Source organism: Dendronephthya gigantea, unplaced genomic scaffold, assembly GCF_004324835.1.
Source record: "Dendronephthya gigantea isolate DGI-Jeju-01 unplaced genomic scaffold, DenGig_1.0 000695F, whole genome shotgun sequence".
Lineage (NCBI taxonomy): Eukaryota > Metazoa > Cnidaria > Anthozoa > Malacalcyonacea > Nephtheidae > Dendronephthya > Dendronephthya gigantea.
This window is the reverse complement of record NW_021163705.1, coordinates 1-8,237: the sequence shown is the minus strand read 5'-3', so window position 1 is coordinate 8,237 and position 8,237 is coordinate 1. Positions and strand designations below refer to the sequence as shown.

The 8,237-nt window shown below is 37.6% G+C and overlaps 1 pseudogene; it reads left to right on the top strand.

Annotated features, from left to right (window-relative positions):
• The first annotated feature begins 1,241 nt into the window (after positions 1-1,241).
• LOC114544229 lies at positions 1,242-4,808 on the top strand (annotated as a pseudogene).
• Positions 4,809-8,237: the final 3,429 nt, after the last annotated feature.

Below are 8,237 nucleotides of genomic sequence, written 5' to 3'. Positions count from 1 at the left end.
GTTTTTCTGAACATAAAGCAGCTTATATATTCATGTAAAACTCTCAATAGCGAACCGAAATAGTGTTAAATATTCTTAACATTCTGAAATATTCTGTTTTTGATAATTTAAGTAATACCGTGATCCAAAATATGTGTTAATATAAATATATTTATTATATATTATATATTATATATTATATTATATATATTAATAATATATATATTTTACATGCATGCTTAAAGTTTATGGTTTTCACAAATGTTAGTTTAAGTATGCATGCTACTGCAGTGTAGTGTGAAATTCGCAACACGGTCTAGAAAAAATGCAAATTTGATCTTACGTGAACAATTATTGGTGGTCTTTTATATCTAGTTAAAATGAAAGCTCTTTTATATGCCTTAATTTCTCGAAATACCTATATATAGTTCGTAGAAATTAAAAATTGCGTCCATCGCAAGTTATTCTTGGCGTGTATATATTCAATTCAGAAGATATATAGGCTAATTTCTGCATGTAGTTCAATACCTTTTTAAAGTTTTTTCTTTTTTTCTTTTAGGTTATCGTTCGGTGCGTGATTTTTGTGAAATTAGTGAAGACTTTTAAAATAATTCAATTGAAAAATGATTTTTAATAAAGATAGACATGCGGTAGAAACTGTTTTCCTGGCATCAACACTCTTTGTGTTGTTTTCCTGTTGCATTAGTGCACTGCCGTTTACGGTCAAACCAGATGAAATAGCGACTGTTTTTGGGAAGGCGTTTACTTACAAACTGCCTGCTGAGATGTCCACGCATCCTGGTTATACATTTAAGGTAAAAAAATTACATGAGAATTGTGTGAGAAACACTCGACATGCATGCTGGGAGTATAAAGTATGTTTTCTTTGATGAGTCGTCGTTATCTTCTTAATCTATTTTGCTTTTGTTCGCGTTCCACTCTATCGCCCCAAGGTGCCTTCAATCGCCCCAACATGTTACATCAATGTTCCTTAAAGAAAACTTATATTCCTTGCCGGAAAATTATGAAGGTCTATTAACTTAACTTACTATATGTTATTTAGTTCCATGCGCTCGATAGCTCAGAACTTCCCTCCTGGTGGAATTCGTGGCCGCAAGAAATCTCTTTGTTGGAGTTCCATCGTCGCATCACGACAAGGGTTCACACACTATCCGACTTGATGTCATTAACGACGAAACAAACAAAACAATCGACACAATCAATTTTCTCACCATAGAAGTCGTTGAATATGAAGAGGATTTAAACCACTTCAGGGTATTACGCACAAACACTTGACAGATCCTAATAAGAATACATCACGATCGTCTTTGAGTTGCCCCAATCACGCACCTGTTATTGTAGCCACTCTTGTATTTGATTTAACCGCAAGAAAATTATCTGGTGCAAAGCGAGTTGAGTTGTTGAATAGTGTTTCCAAATGGACCGATGTTGATGTAAACGAACCGCGTTGGATGCCGGGCAAGGGGGAGAAGACTGCATTCAACTTGGAAGAAGTCATTGTATTGACTGCGGGACCAGGCGGAGTAAGAGATCCTCAGGAAAGAGGGGTGCTGTGTCATGGAAGATTGGATGTGGCGATAGTATTACAGGTTTGTGTGTATATATGGTTAAATAACAGCGATGGATTTTCATGTTCAAGTGGCAAAAGTGTCACGAGTGAGTACAAGTGAGAACATTCCTCCATGTATTTACGGAACTGTTTAGTGTTCGATCTACATCTGCATGAAATTCAGCATGTTAATGGTTAACACTCCAACAAAAAACACAACAATACGGTTTACGTTCCTGCTATACATTTTATAGTGAAAGATATTTTAAAGACGGTAAATCACTTATGTTCCCTTGTTCTCCTTTTTCCATTTACTAAATCATCCTTTTTCGGGCTGACCATGATGTTTTGCATATCTCTATTTTCAAAAGTGACTCTCGTTTTCGTTCTATTATAGAAAGTGAAAAAAGTTACGGTTCTGTTAGCCACCTCAAGTCTGCATCTCAAACTGGAGCATTCGAGAAAGAACTGAACTCACCTGTAATTGGATGGCATGTTACGTATGGTCGAGTGAAGCGTCGCCGAGTGGTTCGAGTTCGTCGTCAAGCACTGGCACAAACGCCAGTGCCAACATCTGCTTTCGTAACGCCAACGGCAGCTATTTCCACTCGTGTCATTGGTACTCCGTCCATGACAAGATCGCCCAGTCTCCTTAGCGTTACTCCTACTGCCATAAGAATTGTTCCCTCTACGACCCAAATATCGGGCCCACCAACCACGACTGTTGCTCCGACCGCACCACCTACAAACACCCCACCTTATCTAGATAAACCTATAAATGTTTAACTGCGCAGGTTAACGAGCCTTTCTCCTTCAATATTCCTCCCAACACTTTTTACGATAAGGAGGACGGCCCTACGCCTATCTTCAACTGGATATATTCGACCCTCTTGGAAATCCTCTGCCTACCGACAGCTGGGTAACGCTTGACCCGCAACTTCAAAAACTTCATGGCATCCCGAAAGATATTGGTGACACACAAATTTCTTTAGTTGTGACTGACAGCGGATTCTTGAAATCTGAATTACACGTGGTCACTATAAGAGTGAATGTTGCCCCGAGCGTACCAATGTCCACTGTTTCTACACCACCTAAAAACACCCCACCTTATATAAACAATCCTATAAATCTTTGACGCGCGGATAGACGAGCCTTTCTCCTTTTTTATTCCTCGCAACACTTTTCTCGATAGAGAGGACGGTGAAACGCCTGATCTTCAACTGGAAATGTATGACCCGCGTGGGGATCCAATAAACACTGGGTAACGCTTGACACGACACTTCAAAGACTTCATGGCATTCCGAAAAGTGTTAATGACACAAGAATAGCTTTAATTGTCAGTGACAGCGAAACTTAAAATCTAAGCTACTCGTGGTCACTATAAGAGTAATGACTCCCAATAAACCGCCTTATCTTTATAACCATATTGACCTGATCTCTCTCTACGTTGGTGAACCGATCGCTTTTAAAGTGCCTCACGATACATTTCACGATGCGGAAGATGGCTCAACTGAAATCTTACACTTGTAATGAAAACTGCGGACCACGAGTCATTGGATGACTTTCCATGGATCGAGTTCGACGCCAAAACTCATACTATTTATGCTCTTCCAGTTGATGTTACGATTGGCAAATATGAATTTTTGATGTTTGCATTTGACAGCGAAGGGTTGAAAACGGTAGATGCTTTCGAGTTTCATATCAACCCAACATCCGTCGCGCCCAACCACCAATTTGGTCTCGTTCTAGACGCTGATTTCAAGAATTTCGATAAAAGTGCTGCAACTAGGGTTAAGCTGTTCTTGGAGATTGGTAACTATTTCGGGGACCATTTCAACACCTCTTATCGTGACATTCGTGTAGAGAAATATGAGAAAGGTAGCATTACTCGAGTGGAATTTTGCAAATATTGCCACTAACGTTACGGGTGTGTTTGATTACAAAAGTAGATACATTCTTGGTGGAGACCAGCCAGTTAACGAGTTCAAAAACCGTATAGAATCATCGTGTCCGATGTCCACAGGATGTTCCGTTACGAAGTTTGGGTGAAAGTATCTTTGCCGGAACCTACAACCGTCGATCCGAATGTCGTGGGCAGAACTGACGATGATGACGATGGAACGTGGTGGGAATACACGATCATTCCAGCATTTGTTGTTGCCGGTTTGATCCTCATCATCGGGTTGATAATTATCATTTGTATACGTTGTCGGCGTAAAACAGACTCGAGAAGAACGAAAATGTTGTATTCGTTCAGAGGAAGAAACCTGCTGTGTTTAGAGAGGAATATCCGATGAGGGAAGTGTATGGTAATCAACCCCTGATCACACCTAACGAGAAAGCGCCTCTTCCCCCTCCTGCCTACCCTCGGAGTTCAACCCCAACTGAAGATCCAAGTGAACGTCTGTTAAGTGACAGTTCGCCGTCATATCAACCGCCATTCGACAGTGGACATGAACCTGCAGGAAATTCTCGCCCATCGGTAGCTAGTTACCGTTTGCCTCCTCCTTATGTGGCTCCATAAACTTCCCAAACATTTTCTGATTCAATATTTGTAACATGAACTGTCTAGCCCGTTAAGGGTAAATTTTTAAAGATCTATAACAGTAAAGTTTGTTCGTTCAGTAGAGATGTACAGTATATACGTCCCTTTCTTACAAAACGTAGGTGTAATTGCTCCTTGATTCGGAAAGAGGTTATCTCCAATCATAGTGTGGGTAAACGCTACAATATTTCTATTGAATACGCCAAGTTGCCGCTACTTGGTTTTTTTACTCAGCTCATGTACATGCAGTAATTAGTAAAATTTCAAAATCTATCGGAAATACCAAATAAACTGACCAATCAATCAACCCACTACTTGAAACGTTGTCTTAGAGAGTTGGAAAAGTATAATAATCGATCGAAAAATATACGTACGATTAATTGTAAGATCGACCACTTCTATAACACAACGTGATCGTGTTCATTGTCAGGAATCGAAAGTAAAGTTTTACTAATATTGCGGTTGAGAACAATTATGACTGGAGATTGTCTTTTTATTTCAAAAGAGAAATATTGATAGCATTTAAGAAAAGGATTTACAAATTCGACATATATGAACCTCATGGGCGTATTTTCAGCGCTTGCTAGAACTGTTACTGTTAACACGTTCTGTTCTTCTCGTAGAACATTAAACAAAGTTTGTGTATCGTTCTTAACTCTTTTTAGGAGTAAAACTGTTGGATGTAGAAAAAAATATATACAAGTTTTATTTGGATCTTTTGTCGTGAACGCTGTTTGTGCGCTATATGTCACTACGTGTAGAATTTTTTTCATACGTTTACATATCCATTATTCGTACCCAAGAAAAGGAAAATTATTCCTAATCGTATGACTTGCATGGACCTATTTCAAAATTGGACAAGTATTGTACATGCATGTATAGCTATTCGCATTTATTAATACTAGGCCACTTCAGAAAAAAAATGCTTATAATTGTTGCAAGTGATTAAATACAAATACACTTATCAGTTCTACTTTCAAATATGGTTTTTATATTGAAAGTAAAAAGGAGATAAGATAATTAGATAATAAGATAATTATTTTAAAGGAGATAATTATTTCTTGTTCTATGGAATGATCCGTTTTGTTAAATGAAAGAATTTCAAAATTTGGTTCAATTAATAGTTTGTATAACAAAACTAATTTAGCTAATAATAAGTAGCAGCTGTTAGGCTTTGTTCAAAAAATATTTACCCCACCTGCGCATACCTCACACGATGCATGCATGCGCTTATCAAAATTAAAATTGCGTTTTCGCACGGAAACACGGTGATTTGCCACTTGGCGAATTTATTCGTGCGGTGCGCGAAGCGAAATCTGAAATCAGTTCAATGTCTGAAATCTGGCCTTCCAGTGTTGTGATTGGTCTGTGAAAATATTCGCCGAGAGAAAGTGGGATTCATTACTACGAATTCGCCTAATTTCAAACAGTGAAAAATTTATTTTAGGCACTAATATACAGGGTGTATATATAACAACAGGGTGTATCAAAAAAAAGGTAATCCAACTTCAACGCGCTATTGTACGTGAACTACTCAGTCTATGAACGAAATTTTTTCACATTCGGAAAGATCAGGCTTTTAGCTATCGGATGTCATGCTTTTAATGCCAAATGGAGAAAAAATGAGCACATACGAGGCTGATAAAAAATGTTAGTCACAATCGCATATTTTCACCTCTGAGCCTAATTAAAGCAGTGCATAACAAAAGAAAAAACAATTAATCACGAACATGTCACAGCTTGCACTGGTTTTACAACTTGTTTATTGCAAATTATTTACATTTACACTTTAAAGAGATTATGCGCCAATGCCTTCAACGTGACCACCATCTCTATCGATACAGAGTTGACATCGCCGCCGCATTGCTTGGAATGTTCTCCTGATTAGCGCAGGATTATCTCTCAACGCTTCAACTTCATGTTGAATGCGATTCCGCAAATCATTTAGATCATGTGGTGGGCTTGTGTACACTTTATTCTTTAGGTAACCCCAAAGAAAGAAATCGCAAGGAGTAAGGTCAGGGGATCTTGGTGGCCATTCTACGTCATGGTGGAGGGCAATCACGCGATGACCAAACAGTTCTCTTAACCGATCGCGGACTGCAATTAAACGATGTGCTGGCGCACCGTCTTGCACCCACCAGAGATTTCGGAATGCCCCTTCAATTTGCCTCCGAAAATGTTGCTGGAGTTGTGGCACCACGTCGTTGTTTATCATTTGGAGATAAATTTGTCCAGTGACATTTCTTTCAAAGAAAAATGGACCAATTATCTGGCCGCTGCCACAAAGTCCAATCCAAACCGTCAATTTTTCGCGACTGATGTTGACCTCATAGTTGAACTCGGGCGGTTGTCCTGCTGCGGCATACTCTCTAACGTTGTGGGAGTTTACTTGGCCGTTCATGGCAAATGCAGCTTCATCTCCAATAACGAATGGCCGAAGGAAATCCTCGTTTCTCTCGTAATGATCACACAGCCATCGCGCAAACTGCATTCGCCTAGCATAGTCTCGAGGAAGGAGTTGGTGTCGGATCTGCATGCGGTAAGGGTGCATGTTTAGATCTAGCCTCGTTATCCTATTAAAAGTAGCGGATGGTAGGCCAACACCATTCCGTCTTGCGCTTGTACCTGTCGGATGCTCAGCCAATCGCTGTCTTGCTGCCTCGATGTTGGCTTCTGATCGTCCAGTGCGACGTCTGCCTGAATTTCCCTTGTTTTGATTCAAGGTTGTACCGTGTTGGGAAAACTTTCTCACATTCGCCCAAATCGTTTTAAGTGCAGGCGGTTGCCGCTCAGGGAACCGTTCCCTGAATGTCTCACGAGTTCTTTGCAAACTTCTGGTTTCGAAAAAGGTTTTGATGACGAAAGTTCGTTGTTCTACCGTAAGTTGTACCATGTTTGCATTTATTCGATGAGTGAGATTTATTCCTACTTAATATGCATATGCGGATAGTTTATTCAGAAGCGAAATTCTTCAATTAAGACCCAAAGGGAGTTAATTTTCAATGGTTTTAGTCCCAACTCTCAGAGGTGAAAATATGCGATTTTGACTAACATTTTTTATCAGCCTCCTATTTGCTCATTTTTTCACCATTTGGTATTAAAATCATGTCATTCGATAGATAAAAGCCTAACCTTTCGGAATGTGAAAAAATTGCGTTAATAGGACGAGTAGTTCACGTACAATAGCGCGCCAAAGTTGGATTACCTTTTTTTTGATACACCCTGTATACATATAACATATATACATATATACATATATACATATAAATATACATATATACATATATACATATTATATATACAATATACATATATAATATACATATATAATATAATATACATATATACATAATACATATATACATATAATATATACATATATACAATATATATATACATATATACATATATACATATATACATATATATAAATACATATACATAATACATATATACATAATACATATATACATATATACATATATACATTATATATATACATATATACATATTACATATATACATATATACATATATACATATATACATATATACATATATACATATATACATATATACATATATACATATATACATATATACATATATACATATATACATATATACATATATACATATATACATATATACATGGTTGGCGAGTGTGTACAATTTTTATGCACGAGTTGTGAAGGATCGCAATATGAACGAGTGAGCGCAGCAAATGAGGGAGTTTGTGATCCTTTCGCAACGAGTGCATAATAAAAATCGTACAAACGAGCCAACCATGAAGTAATTTGTTTATTAAATGTGCATAGAGATCAATTTGACAACGACACGCCTTTAAATATACAAAAAACCAGCAAACAACAAAATCGAAACTTTATGCATGAAAACATGTTTATTACTGTTCAGTTTCTTTGTAATTTTGTTCAATAAAAGTTAGACATTCTTTCCAAAAGATTTGAGATGTTGCTGAATGTAAAAATATCTTGAATATGAGAATTATGTTTTGAATCTCACTCCTATATTTCGATGCCATCTTGAAAGAAAATGTGAACAAATTGCCGCCAAAATGACATATGATAATTTTTTACATGTGAAGAATATCGTACATCCAATCAAAAGTTGTGTATGGCA